The following is a 25,785-nucleotide window of genomic DNA, read 5'->3' on the forward strand; positions in this document are numbered from 1 at the left end:
GAGAGAGCTGCTGCTTTGTAGTTTGTGCTGGGAAACCTTGCTTTGGCAAGTGCGAATTGACCGCATTCAGGCAGAAAGAAAAGAGAATAGCAAGAGGCCTTTTCTCCCCGGCTGCTCTGCCAAGCCCTTCCAGCTCAAACTATGTCGTTGCTCCTCTGGAAGGATCCCTGCACCGCGGCCTAGTTTTTCCGAAGAAGCCCTGCGTTTGCAAGAGCAAATGAGGAATTCGTGGCAGGAAAGAGGAAGGAAAGAAAGTTTCTCTCCCTCTGCCTGCTTTGCTCAGAGGACTGGATGAAGTCAGGGACTTCTCCCTTTCACTGAGAAACGTGCGGGCTGCTGTTGCCTGGGCGCTCTCTTCTTTGCAAAAGAGTCTGCAGTTCCACGCTTTGAACCGTGGAAAGGCGCCGGGCTCTGCTAAGATTTCCCCCGGCGCTTCGTTTGCCCTGGGCCAAAGCGAGCCTTCACAATAGCTGAACGCTAACACTGCATACTCGTTCCACTTCCAGAACCGGGCTACGGCGAGGCAGTTCTCCGGGGGAAAACGGCCCTTCGCGAAGGGCAGATCTGCCGAGCTCCTTGCGGGAAAGCGAAAGCAAAGGACGCTTTTCTCCCTCTAACCGCTTTCGTCAGAGGAACGGGGGAAGTCACAGTGTTCTTTCTCTCCCTGAGATACACACAATCTGACGTTGCCTCTGAGCTCCGTTGCTGGCAAGGAACTGAAAGTGACATACATTCCTGTGGGGAAACTCAGGGCTCTGCTAGGATTTCTCTAGGCAGTGTGTTTTCCCTGGGCCTCACTGTAGCAACACTATCTCGCCAGGGCAACACTGCATGGCACTTCCTCTGCCAGGAGAGAGCTGCTGCTTTGTAGTTTGTGCTGGGAAACCTTGCTTTGGCAAGTGCGAATTGACCGCATTCAGGCAGAAAGAAAAGAGAATAGCAAGAGGCCTTTTCTCCCCGGCTGCTCTGCCAAGCCCTTCCAGCTCAAACTATGTCGTTGCTCCTCTGGAAGGATCCCTGCACCGCGGCCTAGTTTTTCCGAAGAAGCCCTGCGTTTGCAAGAGCAAATGAGGAATTCGTGGCAGGAAAGAGGAAGGAAAGAAAGTTTCTCTCCCTCTGCCTGCTTTGCTCAGAGGACTGGATGAAGTCAGGGACTTCTCCCTTTCACTGAGAAACGTGCGGGCTGCTGTTGCCTGGGCGCTCTCTTCTTTGCAAAAGAGTCTGCAGTTCCACGCTTTGAACCGTGGAAAGGCGCCGGGCTCTGCTAAGATTTCCCCCGGCGCTTCGTTTGCCCTGGGCCAAAGCGAGCCTTCACAATAGCTGAACGCTAACACTGCATACTCGTTCCACTTCCAGAACCGGGCTACGGCGAGGCAGTTCTCCGGGGGAAAACGGCCCTTCGCGAAGGGCAGATCTGCCGAGCTCCTTGCGGGAAAGCGAAAGCAAAGGACGCTTTTCTCCCTCTAACCGCTTTCGTCAGAGGAACGGGGGAAGTCACACTGTTCTTTCTCTCCCTGAGATACACACAATCTGACGTTGCCTCTGAGCTCCGTTGCTGGCAAGGAACTGAAAGTGACATACATTCCTGTGGGGAAACTCAGGGCTCTGCTAGGATTTCTCTAGGCAGTGTGTTTTCCCTGGGCCTCACTGTAGCAACACTATCTCGCCAGGGCAACACTGCATGGCACTTCCTCTGCCAGGAGAGAGTAGCAGCTTTGTAGTTTGTGCTGGGAAACCTTGCTTTGGCAAGTGCGAATTGACCGCATTCAGGCAGAAAGAAAAGAGAATAGCAAGAGGCCTTTTCTCCCCGGCTGCTCTGCCAAGCCCTTCCAGCTCAAACTATGTCGTTGCTCCTCTGGAAGGATCCCTGCACCGCGGCGTAGTTTTTCCGAAGAAGCCCTGCGTTTGCAAGAGCAAATGAGGAATTCGTGGCAGGAAAGAGGAAGGAAAGAAAGTTTCTCTCCCTCTGCCTGCTTTGCTCAGAGGACTGGATGAAGTCAGGGAGTTCTCCCTTTCACTGAGAAACGTGCGGGCTGCTGTTGCCTGGGCGCTCTCTTCTTTGCAAAAGAGTCTGCAGTTCAACGCTTTGAACCGTGGAAAGGCGCCGGGCTCTGCTAAGATTTCCCCCGGCGCATCGTTTGCCCTGGGCCAAAGCGAGCCTTCACAATAGCTGAACGCTAACACTGCATACTCGTTCCACTTCCAGAAGCGGGCTACGGCGAGGCAGTTCTCCGGGGGAAAACGGCCCTTCGCGAAGGGCAGATCTGCCGAGCTCATTGCGCGAAAGCGAAAGCAAAGGACGCTTTTCTCCCTCTAACCGCTTTCGTCAGAGGAACGGGGGAAGTCACAGTGTTCTTTCTCTCCCTGAGATACACACATTCTGACGCTGCCCCTGAGCTCCGTTGCTGGCAAGGAACTGAAAGTGACATACATTCCTGTGGGGAAACTCAGGGCTCTGCTAGGATTTCTGTAGGCAGTGTGTTTTCCCTGGGCCTCACTGTAGCAACACTATCTCGCCAGGGCAACACTGCATGGCACTTCCTCTGCCAGGAGAGAGCTGCTGCTTTGTAGTTTGTGCTGGGAAACCTTGCTTTGGCAAGTGCGAATTGACCGCATTCAGGCAGAAAGAAAAGAGAATAGCAAGAGGCCTTTTCTCCCCGGCTGCTCTGCCAAGCCCTTCCAGCTCAAACTATGTCGTTGCTCCTCTGGAAGGATCCCTGCACCGCGGCGTAGTTTTTCCGAAGAAGCCCTGCGTTTGCAAGAGCAAATGAGGAATTCGTGGCAGGAAAGAGGAAGGAAAGAAAGTTTCTCTCCCTCTGCCTGCTTTGCTCAGAGGACTGGATGAAGTCAGGGAGTTCTCCCTTTCACTGAGAAACGTGCGGGCTGCTGTTGCCTGGGCGCTCTCTTCTTTGCAAAAGAGTCTGCAGTTCCACGCTTTGAACCGTGGAAAGGCGCCGGGCTCTGCTAAGATTTCCCCCGGCGCTTCGTTTGCCCTGGGCCAAAGCGAGCCTTCACAATAGCTGAACGCTAACACTGCATACTCGTTCCACTTCCAGAACCGGGCTACGGCGAGGCAGTTCTCCGGGGGAAAACGGCCCTTCGCGAAGGGCAGATCTGCCGAGCTCCTTGCGGGAAAGCGAAAGCAAAGGACGCTTTTCTCCCTCTAACCGCTTTCGTCAGAGGAACGGGGGAAGTCACAGTGTTCTTTCTCTCCCTGAGATACACACAATCTGACGTTGCCTCTGAGCTCCGTTGCTGGCAAGGAACAGAAAGTGACATACATTCCTGTGGGGAAACTCAGGGCTCTGCTAGGATTTCTCTAGGCAGTGTGTTTTCCCTGGGCCTCACTGTAGCAACACTATCTCGCCAGGGCAACACTGCATGGCACTTCCTCTGCCAGGAGAGAGCTGCTGCTTTGTAGTTTGTGCTGGGAAACCTTGCTTTGGCAAGTGCGAATTGACCGCATTCAGGCAGAAAGAAAAGAGAATAGCAAGAGGCCTTTTCTCCCCGGCTGCTCTGCCAAGCCCTTCCAGCTCAAACTATGTCGTTGCTCCTCTGGAAGGATCCCTGCACCGCGGCGTAGTTTTTCCGAAGAAGCCCTGCGTTTGCAAGAGCAAATGAGGAATTCGTGGCAGGAAAGAGGAAGGAAAGAAAGTTTCTCTCCCTCTGCCTGCTTTGCTCAGAGGACTGGATGAAGTCAGGGACTTCTCCCTTTCACTGAGAAACGTGCGGGCTGCTGTTGCCTGGGCGCTCTCTTCTTTGCAAAAGAGTCTGCAGTTCCACGCTTTGAACCGTGGAAAGGCGCCGGGCTCTGCTAAGATTTCCCCCGGCGCTTCGTTTGCCCTGGGCCAAAGCGAGCCTTCACAATAGCTGAACGCTAACACTGCATACTCGTTCCACTTCCAGAACCGGGCTACGGCGAGGCAGTTCTCCGGGGGAAAACGGCCCTTCGCGAAGGGCAGATCTGCCGAGCTCCTTGCGGGAAAGCGAAAGCAAAGGACGCTTTTCTCCCTCTAACCGCTTTCGTCAGAGGAACGGGGGAAGTCACAGTGTTCTTTCTCTCCCTGAGATACACACAATCTGACGTTGCCTCTGAGCTCCGTTGCTGGCAAGGAACTGAAAGTGACATACATTCCTGTGGGGAAACTCAGGGCTCTGCTAGGATTTCTCTAGGCAGTGTGTTTTCCCTGGGCCTCACTGTAGCAACACTATCTCGCCAGGGCAACACTGCATGGCACTTCCTCTGCCAGGAGAGAGCTGCTGCTTTGTAGTTTGTGCTGGGAAACCTTGCTTTGGCAAGTGCGAATTGACCGCATTCAGGCAGAAAGAAAAGAGAATAGCAAGAGGCCTTTTCTCCCCGGCTGCTCTGCCAAGCCCTTCCAGCTCAAACTATGTCGTTGCTCCTCTGGAAGGATCCCTGCACCGCGGCCTAGTTTTTCCGAAGAAGCCCTGCGTTTGCAAGAGCAAATGAGGAATTCGTGGCAGGAAAGAGGAAGGAAAGAAAGTTTCTCTCCCTCTGCCTGCTTTGCTCAGAGGACTGGATGAAGTCAGGGAGTTCTCCCTTTCACTGAGAAACGTGCGGGCTGCTGTTGCCTGGGCGCTCTCTTCTTTGCAAAAGAGTCTGCAGTTCCACGCTTTGAACCGTGGAAAGGCGCCGGGCTCTGCTAAGATTTCCCCCGGCGCTTCGTTTGCCCTGGGCCAAAGCGAGCCTTCACAATAGCTGAACGCTAACACTGCATACTCGTTCCACTTCCAGAACCGGGCTACGGCGAGGCAGTTCTCCGGGGGAAAACGGCCCTTCGCGAAGGGCAGATCTGCCGAGCTCCTTGCGGGAAAGCGAAAGCAAAGGACGCTTTTCTCCCTCTAACCTCTTTCGTCAGAGGAATGGGGGAAGGCACAGTGTTCTTTCTCTCCCTGAGATACACACAATCTGACGTTGCCTCTGAGCTCCGTTGCTGGCAAGGAACTGAAAGTGACATACATTGCTGTGGGGCAACACAGGGCTCTGCTAGGATTTCTGTAGGCAGTGTGTTTTCCCTGGGCCTCACTGTAGCAACACTATCTCGCCAGGGCAACACTGCATGGCACTTCCTCTGCCAGGAGAGAGTAGCTGCTTTGTAGTTTGTGCTGGGAAACCTTGCTTTAGCAAGTGCGAATTGACCGCATTCAGGCAGAAAGAAAAGAGAATAGCAAGAGGCCTTTTCTCCCCGGCTGCTCTGCCAAGCCCTTCCAGCTCAAACTATGTCGTTGCTCCTCTGGAAGGATCCCTGCACCGCGGCGTAGTTTTTCCGAAGAAGCCCTGCGTTTGCAAGAGCAAATGAGGAATTCGTGGCAGGAAAGAGGAAGGAAAGAAAGTTTCTCTCCCTCTGCCTGCTTTGCTCAGAGGACTGGATGAAGTCAGGGACTTCTCCCTTTCACTGAGAAACGTGCGGGCTGCTGTTGCCTGGGCGCTCTCTTCTTTGCAAAAGAGTCTGCAGTTCAACGCTTTGAACCGTGGAAAGGCGCCGGGCTCTGCTAAGATTTCCCCCGGCGCTTCGTTTGCCCTGGGCCAAAGCGAGCCTTCACAATAGCTGAACGCTAACACTGCATACTCGTTCCACTTCCAGAACCGGGCTACGGCGAGGCAGTTCTCCGGGGGAAAACGGCCCTTCGCGAAGGGCAGATCTGCCGAGCTCCTTGCGGGAAAGCGAAAGCAAAGGACGCTTTTCTCCCTCTAACCGCTTTCGTCAGAGGAACGGGGGAAGTCACAGTGTTCTTTCTCTCCCTGAGATACACACAATCTGACGTTGCCTCTGAGCTCCGTTGCTGGCAAAGAACTGAAAGTGACATACATTCCTGTGGGGAAACACAGGGCTTTGCTAGGATTTCTCTAGGCAGTGTGTTTTCCCTGGGCCTCACTGTAGCAACACTGTCTCGCCAGGGCAGAACTGCATGGGATTTCCTCTGCCAGGAGAGAGCTGCTGCTTTGTAGTTTGTGCTGGGAAACCTTGCTTTGGCAAGTGCGAATTGACCGCATTCAGGCAGAAAGAAAAGAGAATAGCAAGAGGCCTTTTCTCCCCGGCTGCTCTGCCAAGCCCTTCCAGCTCAAACTATGTCGTTGCTCCTCTGGAAGGATCCCTGCACCGCGGCGTAGTTTTTCCGAAGAAGCCCTGCGTTTGCAAGAGCAAACGAGGAATTCGTGGCAGGAAAGAGGAAGGAAAGAAAGTTTCTCTCCCTCTGCCTGCTTTGCTCAGAGGACTGGATGAAGTCAGGGAGTTCTCCCTTTCACTGAGAAAGGTGCGGGCTGCTGTTGCCTGGGCGCTCTCTTCTTTGCAAAAGAGTCTGCAGTTCCACGCTTTGAACCGTGGAAAGGCGCCGGGCTCTGCTAAGATTTCCCCCGGCGCTTCGTTTGCCCTGGGCCAAAGCGAGCCTTCACAATAGCTGAACGCTAACACTGCATACTCGTTCCACTTCCAGAACCGGGCTACGGCGAGGCAGTTCTCCGGGGGAAAACGGCCCTTCGCGAAGGGCAGATCTGCCGAGCTCATTGCGCGAAAGCGAAAGCAAAGGACGCTTTTCTCCCTCTAACCGCTTTCGTCAGAGCAACGGGGGAAGTCACAGTGTTCTTTCTCTCCCTGAGATACACACATTCTGACGCTGCCCCTGAGCTCCGTTGCTGGCAAGGAACTGAAAGTGACATACATTCCTGTGGGGAAACTCAGGGCTCTGCTAGGATTTCTGTAGGCAGTGTGTTTTCCCTGGGCCTCACTGTAGCAACACTATCTCGCCAGGGCAACACTGCATGGCACTTCCTCTGCCAGGAGGGAGCTGCTGCTTTGTAGTTTGTGCTGGGAAACCTTGCTTTGGCAAGTGCGAATTGACCGCATTCAGGCAGAAAGAAAAGAGAATAGCAAGAGGCCTTTTCTCCCCGGCTGCTCTGCCAAGCCCTTCCAGCTCAAACTATGTCGTTGCTCCTCTGGAAGGATCCCTGCACCGCGGCCTAGTTTTTCCGAAGAAGCCCTGCGTTTGCAAGAGCAAATGAGGAATTCGTGGCAGGAAAGAGGAAGGAAAGAAAGTTTCTCTCCCTCTGCCTGCTTTGCTCAGAGGACTGGATGAAGTCAGGGACTTCTCCCTTTCACTGAGAAACGTGCGGGCTGCTGTTGCCTGGGCGCTCTCTTCTTTGCAAAAGAGTCTGCAGTTCCACGCTTTGAACCGTGGAAAGGCGCCGGGCTCTGCTAAGATTTCCCCCGGCGCTTCGTTTGCCCTGGGCCAAAGCGAGCCTTCACAATAGCTGAACGCTAACACTGCATACTCGTTCCACTTCCAGAACCGGGCTACGGCGAGGCAGTTCTCCGGGGGAAAACGGCCCTTCGCGAAGGGCAGATCTGCCGAGCTCCTTGCGGGAAAGCGAAAGCAAAGGACGCTTTTCTCCCTCTAACCGCTTTCGTCAGAGGAACGGGGGAAGTCACAGTGTTCTTTCTCTCCCTGAGATACACACAATCTGACGTTGCCTCTGAGCTCCGTTGCTGGCAAGGAACTGAAAGTGACATACATTCCTGTGGGGAAACTCAGGGCTCTGCTAGGATTTCTCTAGGCAGTGTGTTTTCCCTGGGCCTCACTGTAGCAACACTATCTCGCCAGGGCAACACTGCATGGCACTTCCTCTGCCAGGAGAGAGCTGCTGCTTTGTAGTTTGTGCTGGGAAACCTTGCTTTGGCAAGTGCGAATTGACCGCATTCAGGCAGAAAGAAAAGAGAATAGCAAGAGGCCTTTTCTCCCCGGCTGCTCTGCCAAGCCCTTCCAGCTCAAACTATGTCGTTGCTCCTCTGGAAGGATCCCTGCACCGCGGCCTAGTTTTTCCGAAGAAGCCCTGCGTTTGCAAGAGCAAATGAGGAATTCGTGGCAGGAAAGAGGAAGGAAAGAAAGTTTCTCTCCCTCTGCCTGCTTTGCTCAGAGGACTGGATGAAGTCAGGGACTTCTCCCTTTCACTGAGAAACGTGCGGGCTGCTGTTGCCTGGGCGCTCTCTTCTTTGCAAAAGAGTCTGCAGTTCCACGCTTTGAACCGTGGAAAGGCGCCGGGCTCTGCTAAGATTTCCCCCGGCGCTTCGTTTGCCCTGGGCCAAAGCGAGCCTTCACAATAGCTGAACGCTAACACTGCATACTCGTTCCACTTCCAGAACCGGGCTACGGCGAGGCAGTTCTCCGGGGGAAAACGGCCCTTCGCGAAGGGCAGATCTGCCGAGCTCCTTGCGGGAAAGCGAAAGCAAAGGACGCTTTTCTCCCTCTAACCGCTTTCGTCAGAGGAACGGGGGAAGTCACACTGTTCTTTCTCTCCCTGAGATACACACAATCTGACGTTGCCTCTGAGCTCCGTTGCTGGCAAGGAACTGAAAGTGACATACATTCCTGTGGGGAAACTCAGGGCTCTGCTAGGATTTCTGTAGGCAGTGTGTTTTCCCTGGGCCTCACTGTAGCAACACTATCTCGCCAGGGCAACACTGCATGGCACTTCCTCTGCCAGGAGAGAGTAGCAGCTTTGTAGTTTGTGCTGGGAAACCTTGCTTTGGCAAGGGCCAATTGACCGCATTCAGGCAGAAAGAAAAGAGAATAGCAAGAGGCCTTTTCTCCCCGGCTGCTCTGCCAAGCCCTTCCAGCTCAAACTATGTCGTTGCTCCTCTGGAAGGATCCCTGCACCGCGGCCTAGTTTTTCCGAAGAAGCCCTGCGTTTGCAAGAGCAAATGAGGAATTCGTGGCAGGAAAGAGGAAGGAAAGAAAGTTTCTCTCCCTCTGCCTGCTTTGCTCAGAGGACTGGATGAAGTCAGGGACTTCTCCCTTTCACTGAGAAACGTGCGGGCTGCTGTTGCCTGGGCGCTCTCTTCTTTGCAAAAGAGTCTGCAGTTCAACGCTTTGAACCGTGGAAAGGCGCCGGGCTCTGCTAAGATTTCCCCCGGCGCATCGTTTGCCCTGGGCCAAAGCGAGCCTTCACAATAGCTGAACGCTAACACTGCATACTCGTTCCACTTCCAGAACCGGGCTACGGCGAGGCAGTTCTCCGGGGGAAAACGGCCCTTCGCGAAGGGCAGATCTGCCGAGCTCCTTGCGGGAAAGCGAAAGCAAAGGACGCTTTTCTCCCTCTAACCGCTTTCGTCAGAGGAACGGGGGAAGTCACAGTGTTCTTTCTCTCCCTGAGATACACACAATCTGACGTTGCCTCTGAGCTCCGTTGCTGGCAAAGAACTGAAAGTGACATACATTCCTGTGGGGAAACACAGGGCTTTGCTAGGATTTCTCTAGGCAGTGTGTTTTCCCTGGGCCTCACTGTAGCAACACTGTCTCGCCAGGGCAGAACTGCATGGGATTTCCTCTGCCAGGAGAGAGCTGCTGCTTTGTAGTTTGTGCTGGGAAACCTTGCTTTGGCAAGTGCGAATTGACCGCATTCAGGCAGAAAGAAAAGAGAATAGCAAGAGGCCTTTTCTCCCCGGCTGCTCTGCCAAGCCCTTCCAGCTCAAACTATGTCGTTGCTCCTCTGGAAGGATCCCTGCACCGCGGCGTAGTTTTTCCGAAGAAGCCCTGCGTTTGCAAGAGCAAACGAGGAATTCGTGGCAGGAAAGAGGAAGGAAAGAAAGTTTCTCTCCCTCTGCCTGCTTTGCTCAGAGGACTGGATGAAGTCAGGGAGTTCTCCCTTTCACTGAGAAACGTGCGGGCTGCTGTTGCCTGGGCGCTCTCTTCTTTGCAAAAGAGTCTGCAGTTCCACGCTTTGAACCGTGGAAAGGCGCCGGGCTCTGCTAAGATTTCCCCCGGCGCTTCGTTTGCCCTGGGCCAAAGCGAGCCTTCACAATAGCTGAACGCTAACACTGCATACTCGTTCCACTTCCAGAACCGGGCTACGGCGAGGCAGTTCTCCGGGGGAAAACGGCCCTTCGCGAAGGGCAGATCTGCCGAGCTCATTGCGCGAAAGCGAAAGCAAAGGACGCTTTTCTCCCTCTAACCGCTTTCGTCAGAGCAACGGGGGAAGTCACAGTGTTCTTTCTCTCCCTGAGATACACACATTCTGACGCTGCCCCTGAGCTCCGTTGCTGGCAAGGAACTGAAAGTGACATACATTCCTGTGGGGAAACTCAGGGCTCTGCTAGGATTTCTGTAGGCAGTGTGTTTTCCCTGGGCCTCACTGTAGCAACACTATCTCGCCAGGGCAACACTGCATGGCACTTCCTCTGCCAGGAGGGAGCTGCTGCTTTGTAGTTTGTGCTGGGAAACCTTGCTTTGGCAAGTGCGAATTGACCGCATTCAGGCAGAAAGAAAAGAGAATAGCAAGAGGCCTTTTCTCCCCGGCTGCTCTGCCAAGCCCTTCCAGCTCAAACTATGTCGTTGCTCCTCTGGAAGGATCCCTGCACCGCGGCCTAGTTTTTCCGAAGAAGCCCTGCGTTTGCAAGAGCAAATGAGGAATTCGTGGCAGGAAAGAGGAAGGAAAGAAAGTTTCTCTCCCTCTGCCTGCTTTGCTCAGAGGACTGGATGAAGTCAGGGACTTCTCCCTTTCACTGAGAAACGTGCGGGCTGCTGTTGCCTGGGCGCTCTCTTCTTTGCAAAAGAGTCTGCAGTTCCACGCTTTGAACCGTGGAAAGGCGCCGGGCTCTGCTAAGATTTCCCCCGGCGCTTCGTTTGCCCTGGGCCAAAGCGAGCCTTCACAATAGCTGAACGCTAACACTGCATACTCGTTCCACTTCCAGAACCGGGCTACGGCGAGGCAGTTCTCCGGGGGAAAACGGCCCTTCGCGAAGGGCAGATCTGCCGAGCTCCTTGCGGGAAAGCGAAAGCAAAGGACGCTTTTCTCCCTCTAACCGCTTTCGTCAGAGGAACGGGGGAAGTCACAGTGTTCTTTCTCTCCCTGAGATACACACATTCTGACGCTGCCCCTGAGCTCCGTTGCTGGCAAGGAACTGAAAGTGACATACATTCCTGTGGGGAAACTCAGGGCTCTGCTAGGATTTCTGTAGGCAGTGTGTTTTCCCTGGGCCTCACTGTAGCAACACTATCTCGCCAGGGCAACACTGCATGGCACTTCCTCTGCCAGGAGGGAGCTGCTGCTTTGTAGTTTGTGCTGGGAAACCTTGCTTTGGCAAGTGCGAATTGACCGCATTCAGGCAGAAAGAAAAGAGAATAGCAAGAGGCCTTTTCTCCCCGGCTGCTCTGCCAAGCCCTTCCAGCTCAAACTATGTCGTTGCTCCTCTGGAAGGATCCCTGCACCGCGGCCTAGTTTTTCCGAAGAAGCCCTGCGTTTGCAAGAGCAAATGAGGAATTCGTGGCAGGAAAGAGGAAGGAAAGAAAGTTTCTCTCCCTCTGCCTGCTTTGCTCAGAGGACTGGATGAAGTCAGGGACTTCTCCCTTTCACTGAGAAACGTGCGGGCTGCTGTTGCCTGGGCGCTCTCTTCTTTGCAAAAGAGTCTGCAGTTCCACGCTTTGAACCGTGGAAAGGCGCCGGGCTATGCTAAGATTTCCCCCGGCGCTTCGTTTGCCCTGGGCCAAAGCGAGCCTTCACAATAGCTGAACGCTAACACTGCATACTCGTTCCACTTCCAGAACCGGGCTACGGCGAGGCAGTTCTCCGGGGGAAAACGGCCCTTCGCGAAGGGCAGATCTGCCGAGCTCCTTGCGGGAAAGCGAAAGCAAAGGACGCTTTTCTCCCTCTAACCGCTTTCGTCAGAGGAACGGGGGAAGTCACAGTGTTCTTTCTCTCCCTGAGATACACACAATCTGACGTTGCCTCTGAGCTCCGTTGCTGGCAAGGAACTGAAAGTGACATACATTGCTGTGGGGAAACACAGGGCTCTGCTAGGATTTCTGTAGGCAGTGTGTTTTCCCTGGGCCTCACTGTAGCAACACTATCTCGCCAGGGCAACACTGCATGGCACTTCCTCTGCCAGGAGAGAGCTGCTGCTTTGTAGTTTGTGCTGGGAAACCTTGCTTTGGCAAGTGCGAATTGACCGCATTCAGGCAGAAAGAAAAGAGAATAGCAAGAGGCCTTTTCTCCCCGGCTGCTCTGCCAAGCCCTTCCAGCTCAAACTATGTCGTTGCTCCTCTGGAAGGATCCCTGCACCGCGGCCTAGTTTTTCCGAAGAAGCCCTGCGTTTGCAAGAGCAAATGAGGAATTCGTGGCAGGAAAGAGGAAGGAAAGAAAGTTTCTCTCCCTCTGCCTGCTTTGCTCAGAGGACTGGATGAAGTCAGGGAGTTCTCCCTTTCACTGAGAAACGTGCGGGCTGCTGTTGCCTGGGCGCTCTCTTCTTTGCAAAAGAGTCTGCAGTTCCACGCTTTGAACCGTGGAAAGGCGCCGGGCTCTGCTAAGATTTCCCCCGGCGCTTCGTTTGCCCTGGGCCAAAGCGAGCCTTCACAATAGCTGAACGCTAACACTGCATACTCGTTCCACTTCCAGAACCGGGCTACGGCGAGGCAGTTCTCCGGGGGAAAACGGCCCTTCGCGAAGGGCAGATCTGCCGAGCTCCTTGCGGGAAAGCGAAAGCAAAGGACGCTTTTCTCCCTCTAACCTCTTTCGTCAGAGGAATGGGGGAAGGCACAGTGTTCTTTCTCTCCCTGAGATACACACAATCTGACGTTGCCTCTGAGCTCCGTTGCTGGCAAGGAACTGAAAGTGACATACATTGCTGTGGGGCAACACAGGGCTCTGCTAGGATTTCTGTAGGCAGTGTGTTTTCCCTGGGCCTCACTGTAGCAACACTATCTCGCCAGGGCAACACTGCATGGCACTTCCTCTGCCAGGAGAGAGTAGCTGCTTTGTAGTTTGTGCTGGGAAACCTTGCTTTAGCAAGTGCGAATTGACCGCATTCAGGCAGAAAGAAAAGAGAATAGCAAGAGGCCTTTTCTCCCCGGCTGCTCTGCCAAGCCCTTCCAGCTCAAACTATGTCGTTGCTCCTCTGGAAGGATCCCTGCACCGCGGCGTAGTTTTTCCGAAGAAGCCCTGCGTTTGCAAGAGCAAATGAGGAATTCGTGGCAGGAAAGAGGAAGGAAAGAAAGTTTCTCTCCCTCTGCCTGCTTTGCTCAGAGGACTGGATGAAGTCAGGGACTTCTCCCTTTCACTGAGAAACGTGCGGGCTGCTGTTGCCTGGGCGCTCTCTTCTTTGCAAAAGAGTCTGCAGTTCAACGCTTTGAACCGTGGAAAGGCGCCGGGCTCTGCTAAGATTTCCCCCGGCGCTTCGTTTGCCCTGGGCCAAAGCGAGCCTTCACAATAGCTGAACGCTAACACTGCATACTCGTTCCACTTCCAGAACCGGGCTACGGCGAGGCAGTTCTCCGGGGGAAAACGGCCCTTCGCGAAGGGCAGATCTGCCGAGCTCCTTGCGGGAAAGCGAAAGCAAAGGACGCTTTTCTCCCTCTAACCGCTTTCGTCAGAGGAACGGGGGAAGTCACAGTGTTCTTTCTCTCCCTGAGATACACACAATCTGACGTTGCCTCTGAGCTCCGTTGCTGGCAAAGAACTGAAAGTGACATACATTCCTGTGGGGAAACACAGGGCTTTGCTAGGATTTCTCTAGGCAGTGTGTTTTCCCTGGGCCTCACTGTAGCAACACTGTCTCGCCAGGGCAGAACTGCATGGGATTTCCTCTGCCAGGAGAGAGCTGCTGCTTTGTAGTTTGTGCTGGGAAACCTTGCTTTGGCAAGTGCGAATTGACCGCATTCAGGCAGAAAGAAAAGAGAATAGCAAGAGGCCTTTTCTCCCCGGCTGCTCTGCCAAGCCCTTCCAGCTCAAACTATGTCGTTGCTCCTCTGGAAGGATCCCTGCACCGCGGCGTAGTTTTTCCGAAGAAGCCCTGCGTTTGCAAGAGCAAACGAGGAATTCGTGGCAGGAAAGAGGAAGGAAAGAAAGTTTCTCTCCCTCTGCCTGCTTTGCTCAGAGGACTGGATGAAGTCAGGGAGTTCTCCCTTTCACTGAGAAAGGTGCGGGCTGCTGTTGCCTGGGCGCTCTCTTCTTTGCAAAAGAGTCTGCAGTTCCACGCTTTGAACCGTGGAAAGGCGCCGGGCTCTGCTAAGATTTCCCCCGGCGCTTCGTTTGCCCTGGGCCAAAGCGAGCCTTCACAATAGCTGAACGCTAACACTGCATACTCGTTCCACTTCCAGAACCGGGCTACGGCGAGGCAGTTCTCCGGGGGAAAACGGCCCTTCGCGAAGGGCAGATCTGCCGAGCTCATTGCGCGAAAGCGAAAGCAAAGGACGCTTTTCTCCCTCTAACCGCTTTCGTCAGAGCAACGGGGGAAGTCACAGTGTTCTTTCTCTCCCTGAGATACACACATTCTGACGCTGCCCCTGAGCTCCGTTGCTGGCAAGGAACTGAAAGTGACATACATTCCTGTGGGGAAACTCAGGGCTCTGCTAGGATTTCTGTAGGCAGTGTGTTTTCCCTGGGCCTCACTGTAGCAACACTATCTCGCCAGGGCAACACTGCATGGCACTTCCTCTGCCAGGAGGGAGCTGCTGCTTTGTAGTTTGTGCTGGGAAACCTTGCTTTGGCAAGTGCGAATTGACCGCATTCAGGCAGAAAGAAAAGAGAATAGCAAGAGGCCTTTTCTCCCCGGCTGCTCTGCCAAGCCCTTCCAGCTCAAACTATGTCGTTGCTCCTCTGGAAGGATCCCTGCACCGCGGCCTAGTTTTTCCGAAGAAGCCCTGCGTTTGCAAGAGCAAATGAGGAATTCGTGGCAGGAAAGAGGAAGGAAAGAAAGTTTCTCTCCCTCTGCCTGCTTTGCTCAGAGGACTGGATGAAGTCAGGGACTTCTCCCTTTCACTGAGAAACGTGCGGGCTGCTGTTGCCTGGGCGCTCTCTTCTTTGCAAAAGAGTCTGCAGTTCCACGCTTTGAACCGTGGAAAGGCGCCGGGCTCTGCTAAGATTTCCCCCGGCGCTTCGTTTGCCCTGGGCCAAAGCGAGCCTTCACAATAGCTGAACGCTAACACTGCATACTCGTTCCACTTCCAGAACCGGGCTACGGCGAGGCAGTTCTCCGGGGGAAAACGGCCCTTCGCGAAGGGCAGATCTGCCGAGCTCCTTGCGGGAAAGCGAAAGCAAAGGACGCTTTTCTCCCTCTAACCGCTTTCGTCAGAGGAACGGGGGAAGTCACAGTGTTCTTTCTCTCCCTGAGATACACACAATCTGACGTTGCCTCTGAGCTCCGTTGCTGGCAAGGAACTGAAAGTGACATACATTCCTGTGGGGAAACTCAGGGCTCTGCTAGGATTTCTCTAGGCAGTGTGTTTTCCCTGGGCCTCACTGTAGCAACACTATCTCGCCAGGGCAACACTGCATGGCACTTCCTCTGCCAGGAGAGAGCTGCTGCTTTGTAGTTTGTGCTGGGAAACCTTGCTTTGGCAAGTGCGAATTGACCGCATTCAGGCAGAAAGAAAAGAGAATAGCAAGAGGCCTTTTCTCCCCGGCTGCTCTGCCAAGCCCTTCCAGCTCAAACTATGTCGTTGCTCCTCTGGAAGGATCCCTGCACCGCGGCCTAGTTTTTCCGAAGAAGCCCTGCGTTTGCAAGAGCAAATGAGGAATTCGTGGCAGGAAAGAGGAAGGAAAGAAAGTTTCTCTCCCTCTGCCTGCTTTGCTCAGAGGACTGGATGAAGTCAGGGACTTCTCCCTTTCACTGAGAAACGTGCGGGCTGCTGTTGCCTGGGCGCTCTCTTCTTTGCAAAAGAGTCTGCAGTTCCACGCTTTGAACCGTGGAAAGGCGCCGGGCTCTGCTAAGATTTCCCCCGGCGCTTCGTTTGCCCTGGGCCAAAGCGAGCCTTCACAATAGCTGAACGCTAACACTGCATACTCGTTCCACTTCCAGAACCGGGCTACGGCGAGGCAGTTCTCCGGGGGAAAACGGCCCTTCGCGAAGGGCAGATCTGCCGAGCTCCTTGCGGGAAAGCGAAAGCAAAGGACGCTTTTCTCCCTCTAACCGCTTTCGTCAGAGGAACGGGGGAAGTCACACTGTTCTTTCTCTCCCTGAGATACACACAATCTGACGTTGCCTCTGAGCTCCGTTGCTGGCAAGGAACTGAAAGTGACATACATTCCTGTGGGGAAACTCAGGGCTCTGCTAGGATTTCTCTAGGCAGTGTGTTTTCCCTGGGCCTCACTGTAGCAACACTATCTCGCCAGGGCAACACTGCATGGCACTTCCTCTGCCAGGAGAGAGTAGCAGCTTTGTAGTTTGTGCTGGGAAACCTTGCTTTGGCAAGGGCCAATTGACCGCATTCAGGCAGAAAGAAAAGAGAATAGCAAGAGGCCTTTTCTCCCCGGCTGCTCTGCCAAGCCCTTCCAGCTCAAACTATGTCGTTGCTCCTCTGGAAGGATCCCTGCACCGCGGCCTAGTTTTTCCGAAGAAGCCCTGCGTTTGCAAGAGCAAATGAGGAATTCGTGGCAGGAAAGAGGAAGGAAAGAAAGTTTCTCTCCCTCTGCCTGCTTTGCTCAGAGGACTGGATGAAGTCAGGGACTTCTCCCTTTCACTGAGAAACGTGCGGGCTGCTGTTGCCTGGGCGCTCTCTTCTTTGCAAAAGAGTCTGCAGTTCAACGCTTTGAACCGTGGAAAGGCGCCGGGCTCTGCTAAGATTTCCCCCGGCGCATCGTTTGCCCTGGGCCAAAGCGAGCCTTCACAATAGCTGAACGCTAACACTGCATACTCGTTCCACTTCCAGAACCGGGCTACGGCGAGGCAGTTCTCCGGGGGAAAACGGCCCTTCGCGAAGGGCAGATCTGCCGAGCTCCTTGCGGGAAAGCGAAAGCAAAGGACGCTTTTCTCCCTCTAACCGCTTTCGTCAGAGGAACGGGGGAAGTCACAGTGTTCTTTCTCTCCCTGAGATACACACAATCTGACGTTGCCTCTGAGCTCCGTTGCTGGCAAAGAACTGAAAGTGACATACATTCCTGTGGGGAAACACAGGGCTTTGCTAGGATTTCTCTAGGCAGTGTGTTTTCCCTGGGCCTCACTGTAGCAACACTGTCTCGCCAGGGCAGAACTGCATGGGATTTCCTCTGCCAGGAGAGAGCTGCTGCTTTGTAGTTTGTGCTGGGAAACCTTGCTTTGGCAAGTGCGAATTGACCGCATTCAGGCAGAAAGAAAAGAGAATAGCAAGAGGCCTTTTCTCCCCGGCTGCTCTGCCAAGCCCTTCCAGCTCAAACTATGTCGTTGCTCCTCTGGAAGGATCCCTGCACCGCGGCGTAGTTTTTCCGAAGAAGCCCTGCGTTTGCAAGAGCAAACGAGGAATTCGTGGCAGGAAAGAGGAAGGAAAGAAAGTTTCTCTCCCTCTGCCTGCTTTGCTCAGAGGACTGGATGAAGTCAGGGAGTTCTCCCTTTCACTGAGAAACGTGCGGGCTGCTGTTGCCTGGGCGCTCTCTTCTTTGCAAAAGAGTCTGCAGTTCCACGCTTTGAACCGTGGAAAGGCGCCGGGCTCTGCTAAGATTTCCCCCGGCGCTTCGTTTGCCCTGGGCCAAAGCGAGCCTTCACAATAGCTGAACGCTAACACTGCATACTCGTTCCACTTCCAGAACCGGGCTACGGCGAGGCAGTTCTCCGGGGGAAAACGGCCCTTCGCGAAGGGCAGATCTGCCGAGCTCATTGCGCGAAAGCGAAAGCAAAGGACGCTTTTCTCCCTCTAACCGCTTTCGTCAGAGCAACGGGGGAAGTCACAGTGTTCTTTCTCTCCCTGAGATACACACATTCTGACGCTGCCCCTGAGCTCCGTTGCTGGCAAGGAACTGAAAGTGACATACATTCCTGTGGGGAAACTCAGGGCTCTGCTAGGATTTCTGTAGGCAGTGTGTTTTCCCTGGGCCTCACTGTAGCAACACTATCTCGCCAGGGCAACACTGCATGGCACTTCCTCTGCCAGGAGGGAGCTGCTGCTTTGTAGTTTGTGCTGGGAAACCTTGCTTTGGCAAGTGCGAATTGACCGCATTCAGGCAGAAAGAAAAGAGAATAGCAAGAGGCCTTTTCTCCCCGGCTGCTCTGCCAAGCCCTTCCAGCTCAAACTATGTCGTTGCTCCTCTGGAAGGATCCCTGCACCGCGGCCTAGTTTTTCCGAAGAAGCCCTGCGTTTGCAAGAGCAAATGAGGAATTCGTGGCAGGAAAGAGGAAGGAAAGAAAGTTTCTCTCCCTCTGCCTGCTTTGCTCAGAGGACTGGATGAAGTCAGGGACTTCTCCCTTTCACTGAGAAACGTGCGGGCTGCTGTTGCCTGGGCGCTCTCTTCTTTGCAAAAGAGTCTGCAGTTCCACGCTTTGAACCGTGGAAAGGCGCCGGGCTCTGCTAAGATTTCCCCCGGCGCTTCGTTTGCCCTGGGCCAAAGCGAGCCTTCACAATAGCTGAACGCTAACACTGCATACTCGTTCCACTTCCAGAACCGGGCTACGGCGAGGCAGTTCTCCGGGGGAAAACGGCCCTTCGCGAAGGGCAGATCTGCCGAGCTCCTTGCGGGAAAGCGAAAGCAAAGGACGCTTTTCTCCCTCTAACCGCTTTCGTCAGAGGAACGGGGGAAGTCACAGTGTTCTTTCTCTCCCTGAGATACACACATTCTGACGCTGCCCCTGAGCTCCGTTGCTGGCAAGGAACTGAAAGTGACATACATTCCTGTGGGGAAACTCAGGGCTCTGCTAGGATTTCTGTAGGCAGTGTGTTTTCCCTGGGCCTCACTGTAGCAACACTATCTCGCCAGGGCAACACTGCATGGCACTTCCTCTGCCAGGAGGGAGCTGCTGCTTTGTAGTTTGTGCTGGGAAACCTTGCTTTGGCAAGTGCGAATTGACCGCATTCAGGCAGAAAGAAAAGAGAATAGCAAGAGGCCTTTTCTCCCCGGCTGCTCTGCCAAGCCCTTCCAGCTCAAACTATGTCGTTGCTCCTCTGGAAGGATCCCTGCACCGCGGCCTAGTTTTTCCGAAGAAGCCCTGCGTTTGCAAGAGCAAATGAGGAATTCGTGGCAGGAAAGAGGAAGGAAAGAAAGTTTCTCTCCCTCTGCCTGCTTTGCTCAGAGGACTGGATGAAGTCAGGGACTTCTCCCTTTCACTGAGAAACGTGCGGGCTGCTGTTGCCTGGGCGCTCTCTTCTTTGCAAAAGAGTCTGCAGTTCCACGCTTTGAACCGTGGAAAGGCGCCGGGCTCTGCTAAGATTTCCCCCGGCGCTTCGTTTGCCCTGGGCCAAAGCGAGCCTTCACAATAGCTGAACGCTAACACTGCATACTCGTTCCACTTCCAGAACCGGGCTACGGCGAGGCAGTTCTCCGGGGGAAAACGGCCCTTCGCGAAGGGCAGATCTGCCGAGCTCCTTGCGGGAAAGCGAAAGCAAAGGACGCTTTTCTCCCTCTAACCGCTTTCGTCAGAGGAACGGGGGAAGTCACAGTGTTCTTTCTCTCCCTGAGATACACACAATCTGACGTTGCCTCTGAGCTCCGTTGCTGGCAAGGAACTGAAAGTGACATACATTGCTGTGGGGAAACACAGGGCTCTGCTAGGATTTCTGTAGGCAGTGTGTTTTCCCTGGGCCTCACTGTAGCAACACTATCTCGCCAGGGCAACACTGCATGGCACTTCCTCTGCCAGGAGAGAGCTGCTGCTTTGTAGTTTGTGCTGGGAAACCTTGCTTTGGCAAGTGCGAATTGACCGCATTCAGGCAGAAAGAAAAGAGAATAGCAAGAGGCCTTTTCTCCCCGGCTGCTCTGCCAAGCCCTTCCAGCTCAAACTATGTCGTTGCTCCTCTGGAAGGATCCCTGCACCGCGGCCTAGTTTTTCCGAAGAAGCCCTGCGTTTGCAAGAGCAAATGAGGAATTCGTGGCAGGAAAGAGGAAGGAAAGAAAGTTTCTCTCCCTCTGCCTGCTTTGCTCAGAGGACTGGATGAAGTCAGGGAGTTCTCCCTTTCACTGAGAAACGTGCGGGCTGCTGTTGCCTGGGCGCTCTCTTCTTTGCAAAAGAGTCTGCAGTTCCACGCTTTGAACCGTGGAAAGGCGCCGGGCTCTGCTAAGATTTCCCCCGGCGCTTCGTTTGCCCTGGGCCAAAGCGAGCCTTCACAATAGCTGAACGCTAACACTGCATACTCGTTCCACTTCCAGAACCGGGCTACGGCGAGGCAGTTCTCCGGGGGAAAACGGCCCTTCGCGAAGGGCAGATCTGCCGAGCTCCTTGCGGGAAAGCGAAAGCAAAGGACGCTTTTCTCCCTCTAACCTCTTTCGTCAGAGGAATGGGGGAAGTCACAGTGTTCTTTCTCTCCCTGAGATACACACAATCTGACGTTGCCTCTGAGCTCCGTTGCTGGCAAGGAACTGAAAGTGACATACATTGCTGTGGGGCAACACAGGGCTCTGCTAGGATTTCTGTAGGCAGTGTGTTTTCCCTGGGCCTCACTGTAGCAACACTATCTCGCCAGGGCAACACTGCATGGCACTTCCTCTGCCAGGAGAGAGTAGCTGCTTTGTAGTTTGTGCTGGGAAACCTTGCTTTAGCAAGTGCGAATTGACCGCATTCAGGCAGAAAGAAAAGAGAATAGCAAGAGGCCTTTTCTCCCCGGCTGCTCTGCCAAGCCCTTCCAGCTCAAACTATGTCGTTGCTCCTCTGGAAGGATCCCTGCACCGCGGCGTAGTTTTTCCGAAGAAGCCCTGCGTTTGCAAGAGCAAATGAGGAATTCGTGGCAGGAAAGAGGAAGGAAAGAAAGTTTCTCTCCCTCTGCCTGCTTTGCTCAGAGGACTGGATGAAGTCAGGGACTTCTCCCTTTCACTGAGAAACGTGCGGGCTGCTGTTGCCTGGGCGCTCTCTTCTTTGCAAAAGAGTCTGCAGTTCAACGCTTTGAACCGTGGAAAGGCGCCGGGCTCTGCTAAGATTTCCCCCGGCGCTTCGTTTGCCCTGGGCCAAAGCGAGCCTTCACAATAGCTGAACGCTAACACTGCATACTCGTTCCACTTCCAGAACCGGGCTACGGCGAGGCAGTTCTCCGGGGGAAAACGGCCCTTCGCGAAGGGCAGATCTGCCGAGCTCCTTGCGGGAAAGCGAAAGCAAAGGACGCTTTTCTCCCTCTAACCGCTTTCGTCAGAGGAACGGGGGAAGTCACAGTGTTCTTTCTCTCCCTGAGATACACACAATCTGACGTTGCCTCTGAGCTCCGTTGCTGGCAAAGAACTGAAAGTGACATACATTCCTGTGGGGAAACACAGGGCTTTGCTAGGATTTCTCTAGGCAGTGTGTTTTCCCTGGGCCTCACTGTAGCAACACTGTCTCGCCAGGGCAGAACTGCATGGGATTTCCTCTGCCAGGAGAGAGCTGCTGCTTTGTAGTTTGTGCTGGGAAACCTTGCTTTGGCAAGTGCGAATTGACCGCATTCAGGCAGAAAGAAAAGAGAATAGCAAGAGGCCTTTTCTCCCCGGCTGCTCTGCCAAGCCCTTCCAGCTCAAACTATGTCGTTGCTCCTCTGGAAGGATCCCTGCACCGCGGCGTAGTTTTTCCGAAGAAGCCCTGCGTTTGCAAGAGCAAACGAGGAATTCGTGGCAGGAAAGAGGAAGGAAAGAAAGTTTCTCTCCCTCTGCCTGCTTTGCTCAGAGGACTGGATGAAGTCAGGGAGTTCTCCCTTTCACTGAGAAACGTGCGGGCTGCTGTTGCCTGGGCGCTCTCTTCTTTGCAAAAGAGTCTGCAGTTCCACGCTTTGAACCGTGGAAAGGCGCCGGGCTCTGCTAAGATTTCCCCCGGCGCTTCGTTTGCCCTGGGCCAAAGCGAGCCTTCACAATAGCTGAACGCTAACACTGCATACTCGTTCCACTTCCAGAACCGGGCTACGGCGAGGCAGTTCTCCGGGGGAAAACGGCCCTTCGCGAAGGGCAGATCTGCCGAGCTCATTGCGCGAAAGCGAAAGCAAAGGACGCTTTTCTCCCTCTAACCGCTTTCGTCAGAGCAACGGGGGAAGTCACAGTGTTCTTTCTCTCCCTGAGATACACACATTCTGACGCTGCCCCTGAGCTCCGTTGCTGGCAAGGAACTGAAAGTGACATACATTCCTGTGGGGAAACTCAGGGCTCTGCTAGGATTTCTGTAGGCAGTGTGTTTTCCCTGGGCCTCACTGTAGCAACACTATCTCGCCAGGGCAACACTGCATGGCACTTCCTCTGCCAGGAGGGAGCTGCTGCTTTGTAGTTTGTGCTGGGAAACCTTGCTTTGGCAAGTGCGAATTGACCGCATTCAGGCAGAAAGAAAAGAGAATAGCAAGAGGCCTTTTCTCCCCGGCTGCTCTGCCAAGCCCTTCCAGCTCAAACTATGTCGTTGCTCCTCTGGAAGGATCCCTGCACCGCGGCCTAGTTTTTCCGAAGAAGCCCTGCGTTTGCAAGAGCAAATGAGGAATTCGTGGCAGGAAAGAGGAAGGAAAGAAAGTTTCTCTCCCTCTGCCTGCTTTGCTCAGAGGACTGGATGAAGTCAGGGACTTCTCCCTTTCACTGAGAAACGTGCGGGCTGCTGTTGCCTGGGCGCTCTCTTCTTTGCAAAAGAGTCTGCAGTTCCACGCTTTGAACCGTGGAAAGGCGCCGGGCTCTGCTAAGATTTCCCCCGGCGCTTCGTTTGCCCTGGGCCAAAGCGAGCCTTCACAATAGCTGAACGCTAACACTGCATACTCGTTCCACTTCCAGAACCGGGCTACGGCGAGGCAGTTCTCCGGGGGAAAACGGCCCTTCGCGAAGGGCAGATCTGCCGAGCTCCTTGCGGGAAAGCGAAAGCAAAGGACGCTTTTCTCCCTCTAACCGCTTTCGTCAGAGGAACGGGGGAAGTCACAGTGTTCTTTCTCTCCCTGAGATACACACATTCTGACGCTGCCCCTGAGCTCCGTTGCTGGCAAGGAACTGAAAGTGACATACATTCCTGTGGGGAAACTCAGGGCTCTGCTAGGATTTCTGTAGGCAGTGTGTTTTCCCTGGGCCTCACTGTAGCAACACTATCTCGCCAGGGCAACACTGCATGGCACTTCCTCTGCCAGGAGGGAGCTGCTGCTTTGTAGTTTGTGCTGGGAAACCTTGCTTTGGCAAGTGCGAATTGACCGCATTCAGGCAGAAAGAAAAGAGAATAGCAAGAGGCCTTTTCTCCCCGGCTGCTCTGCCAAGCCCTTCCAGCTCAAACTATGTCGTTGCTCCTCTGGAAGGATCCCTGCACCGCGGCCTAGTTTTTCCGAAGAAGCCCTGCGTTTGCAAGAGCAAATGAGGAATTCGTGGCAGGAAAGAGGAAGGAAAGAAAGTTTCTCTCCCTCTGCCTGCTTTGCTCAGAGGACTGGATGAAGTCAGGGACTTCTCCCTTTCACTGAGAAACGTGCGGGCTGCTGTTGCCTGGGCGCTCTCTTCTTTGCAAAAGAGTCTGCAGTTCCACGCTTTGAACCGTGGAAAGGCGCCGGGCTCTGCTAAGATTTCCCCCGGCGCTTCGTTTGCCCTGGGCCAAAGCGAGCCTTCACAATAGCTGAACGCTAACACTGCATACTCGTTCCACTTCCAGAACCGGGCTACGGCGAGGCAGTTCTCCGGGGGAAAACGGCCCTTCGCGAAGGGCAGATCTGCCGAGCTCCTTGCGGGAAAGCGAAAGCAAAGGACGCTTTTCTCCCTCTAACCGCTTTCGTCAGAGGAACGGGGGAAGTCACAGTGTTCTTTCTCTCCCTGAGATACACACAATCTGACGTTGCCTCTGAGCTCCGTTGCTGGCAAGGAACTGAAAGTGACATACATTGCTGTGGGGCAACACAGGGCTCTGCTAGGATTTCTGTAGGCAGTGTGTTTTCCCTGGGCCTCACTGTAGCAACACTATCTCGCCAGGGCAACACTGCATGGCACTTCCTCTGCCAGGAGAGAGTAGCTGCTTTGTAGTTTGTGCTGGGAAACCTTGCTTTAGCAAGTGCGAATTGACCGCATTCAGGCAGAAAGAAAAGAGAATAGCAAGAGGCCTTTTCTCCCCGGCTGCTCTGCCAAGCCCTTCCAGCTCAAACTATGTCGTTGCTCCTCTGGAAGGATCCCTGCACCGCGGCCTAGTTTTTCCGAAGAAGCCCTGCGTTTGCAAGAGCAAATGAGGAATTCGTGGCAGGAAAGAGGAAGGAAAGAAAGTTTCTCTCCCTCTGCCTGCTTTGCTCAGAGGACTGGATGAAGTCAGGGACTTCTCCCTTTCACTGAGAAACGTGCGGGCTGCTGTTGCCTGGGCGCTCTCTTCTTTGCAAAAGAGTCTGCAGTTCCACGCTTTGAACCGTGGAAAGGCGCCGGGCTCTGCTAAGATTTCCCCCGGCGCTTCGTTTGCCCTGGGCCAAAGCGAGCCTTCACAATAGCTGAACGCTAACACTGCATACTCGTTCCACTTCCAGAACCGGGCTACGGCGAGGCAGTTCTCCGGGGGAAAACGGCCCTTCGCGAAGGGCAGATCTGCCGAGCTCCTTGCGGGAAAGCGAAAGCAAAGGACGCTTTTCTCCCTCTAACCGCTTTCGTCAGAGGAACGGGGGAAGTCACAGTGTTCTTTCTCTCCCTGAGATACACACAATCTGACGTTGCCTCTGAGCTCCGTTGCTGGCAAGGAACTGAAAGTGACATACATTGCTGTGGGGCAACACAGGGCTCTGCTAGGATTTCTGTAGGCAGTGTGTTTTCCCTGGGCCTCACTGTAGCAACACTATCTCGCCAGGGCAACACTGCATGGCACTTCCTCTGCCAGGAGGGAGCTGCTGCTTTGTAGTTTGTGCTGGGAAACCTTGCTTTGGCAAGTGCGAATTGACCGCATTCAGGCAGAAAGAAAAGAGAATAGCAAGAGGCCTTTTCTCCCCGGCTGCTCTGCCAAGCCCTTCCAGCTCAAACTATGTCGTTGCTCCTCTGGAAGGATCCCTGCACCGCGGCCTAGTTTTTCCGAAGAAGCCCTGCGTTTGCAAGAGCAAATGAGGAATTCGTGGCAGGAAAGAGGAAGGAAAGAAAGTTTCTCTCCCTCTGCCTGCTTTGCTCAGAGGACTGGATGAAGTCAGGGACTTCTCCCTTTCACTGAGAAACGTGCGGGCTGCTGTTGCCTGGGCGCTCTCTTCTTTGCAAAAGAGTCTGCAGTTCCACGCTTTGAACCGTGGAAAGGCGCCGGGCTCTGCTAAGATTTCCCCCGGCGCTTCGTTTGCCCTGGGCCAAAGCGAGCCTTCACAATAGCTGAACGCTAACACTGCATACTCGTTCCACTTCCAGAACCGGGCTACGGCGAGGCAGTTCTCCGGGGGAAAACGGCCCTTCGCGAAGGGCAGATCTGCCGAGCTCCTTGCGGGAAAGCGAAAGCAAAGGACGCTTTTCTCCCTCTAACCGCTTTCGTCAGAGGAACGGGGGAAGTCACAGTGTTCTTTCTCTCCCTGAGATACACACAATCTGACGTTGCCTCTGAGCTCCGTTGCTGGCAAGGAACTGAAAGTGACATACATTGCTGTGGGGAAACACAGGGCTCTGCTAGGATTTCTGTAGGCAGTGTGTTTTCCCTGGGCCTCACTGTAGCAACACTATCTCGCCAGGGCAACACTGCATGGCACTTCCTCTGCCAGGAGAGAGCTGCTGCTTTGTAGTTTGTGCTGGGAAACCTTGCTTTGGCAAGTGCGAATTGACCGCATTCAGGCAGAAAGAAAAGAGAATAGCAAGAGGCCTTTTCTCCCCGGCTGCTCTGCCAAGCCCTTCCAGCTCAAACTATGTCGTTGCTCCTCTGGAAGGATCCCTGCACCGCGGCCTAGTTTTTCCGAAGAAGCCCTGCGTTTGCAAGAGCAAATGAGGAATTCGTGGCAGGAAAGAGGAAGGAAAGAAAGTTTCTCTCCCTCTGCCTGCTTTGCTCAGAG

Source organism: Elephas maximus, chromosome 13, assembly GCF_024166365.1.
Source record: "Elephas maximus indicus isolate mEleMax1 chromosome 13, mEleMax1 primary haplotype, whole genome shotgun sequence".
NCBI lineage: Eukaryota > Metazoa > Chordata > Mammalia > Proboscidea > Elephantidae > Elephas > Elephas maximus.